This window comes from Amblyomma americanum, chromosome 1 (genome assembly GCF_052857255.1).
Source record: "Amblyomma americanum isolate KBUSLIRL-KWMA chromosome 1, ASM5285725v1, whole genome shotgun sequence".
Classification (NCBI taxonomy): Eukaryota; Metazoa; Arthropoda; class Arachnida; order Ixodida; family Ixodidae; genus Amblyomma; species Amblyomma americanum.
Window position 1 is genome coordinate 321,970,312 of NC_135497.1, and position 2,064 is coordinate 321,972,375.

Below are 2,064 nucleotides of genomic sequence, written 5' to 3' on the forward strand. Positions count from 1 at the left end.
TGAAGGCAGCATCCACGTGACAGTCAGCGTAGTATTTCATAAAGCTGGAAAGATTGAAATGAATTAAGAAATACATGTAAGATGTGTGTCCTCCCCCTGTGGAGGTCAGACAAGACCTAGCTGTAGTGCCCTTTGGCCATGATACTTGTGCAGCAGAAAAAAGCGAACAGCTATAGATGAGTTTTATTGTTTACGCTTATAAAGAAGGACGCGTAATTTTCAGAATTACATAATTACTGTTTGCCTTGCTTTTCTGTGCTTCGGGTAGTTATATATATGTAGGGCTGTTCGATACATTACTGCAGCATTTTACATGCTTCCGGCTTCACTGTGAAGAAGTAAATACGGTACATATATTCTTGTGATTTTCTGGCATTGATTCATAAAAACTTGGAAGACGTTTGTATCTGCTAATAAACAACTGTTTCCAGTGGCCCAGCTTTCGACACCCCAAACACTACGATAAGTGCGGGAAAGAAAATACATTTACGTGAGCGACGTAAACTGATCAAGGAGATAATATTTGCTTTTGAATAATTGACATGCTTACCAAAGATGAATGTAAACAACGCATGCTTACCTGAACATATTTTCTCTTGACCTTGCTCACCAGCTACTGAAGGTTTCGCTCAAGGAGTGTTTTACAAGTTTCAGATTTATTTATGCATTAAACTGTGTTCCGGGGTGTGTGACCACTTCCACGAATGTATTACTGCAAAAGACGAACGGTACAACGTCGAAAAGTGTTGCGTGTTTCCTTTTAGTGTTGTTCATACTTCGTTTCAATCTAATCAGTGCTTTTGTAAGCGTTGAACCGTCTCAATTTAGCTTTACTTCATCTCCTGCTTGTCGCGCCTGCCATCGGCGTCAAATTCGCCATAAAAGAGCGTGGCCAGCCTGTCAAGACCGTGGCGGAAACCTGTACGGACAGACTACGAATTCTGAAGGACCAGTAAACTTGAATCAATGGGGCAATGCGCCATATTATGACAGAAAATCTGAGACGGTTTATGTGGTTTCGAGTTTTCACTTCTCCTCCAACGCTTCCGAGGCAAGCAACTCTAACCGATGCCGGCTGAGGGACTGATTCTCACTCTTCCTGGCATCGGCGCCGCTGCTAGTCGCGCCCGCGTTTCCTAGCTTTTATTGAGAATGTTTCTTCAAGGCTGTCAATGCCGAAAGCAAGGATGCTAGCGGGATGAGAGGGAGACATATTGAGTGGGGATGAGGCTGGCCAGGCAATTCCGGTCCTAGTAAGAATGGTAGATGCACATGTTCAGGTCCAGTGAAGCACCGATTGGTCAGGAAGTAGACCTACTGCTGGGAGTAGCAAAGTTAAAGGCGAGAAAATATTCTAGAAACACCCCATTAACAAAGAATAGGAGACCAGGCAATTTCTGTGCTCCTGCCCCCCCCCCCCCCCCCCCCCCCCGAAGTCTTTATTGTCGCGGTCCCGTTCACATGCAGGCACCACAGACGTATAAAAACCTTAACCACAACACACGGCGATTTATGGCCTTCTCTTATAAATATTGCAAGCGCAGAGAGCGAACTTTAACCTGTTTCGTCTCTACATACCAATCTTCGTCGTCATTCGTGGTTCTCGTGATCGCGCGATGTGTGCCGGACTGTTTTGCGAATAATGACGTCCGTTCAAGCGGTGGCGTTCAGTCATCATTCTCTTAAGTTTCTGAGCGTCGTCATCAGTGCCTGGGCCATCTGCCGTACGACTGACGCTTCAGTTTGGTTGCCTGCGTCGCTGCTATAGGTACCACCGCGCATGCATAAAGCGAATCTACAGTCCTGACTTTGTCATTCTTTTTCAGTGACTTTTTTAAGGGCACCAAGTCGGGAGAGAAAAAAAACGAAATTTACGTCGCAAAGCAAGCAACTGAGCGCAAGGTTTGCTCAAAGAAAAACTAATCGTTAACTGCCACTTCTGTTATAGTAACCACACATTCTAGACTTTAAAAGAAAGGCGAGGAAATCTTGTTCGAAGACATTCTGTTTCGCCTTCAAGGCGAAGGTCGCTGAACTTGGCGGCAGAGTAGGAGATACTGGACA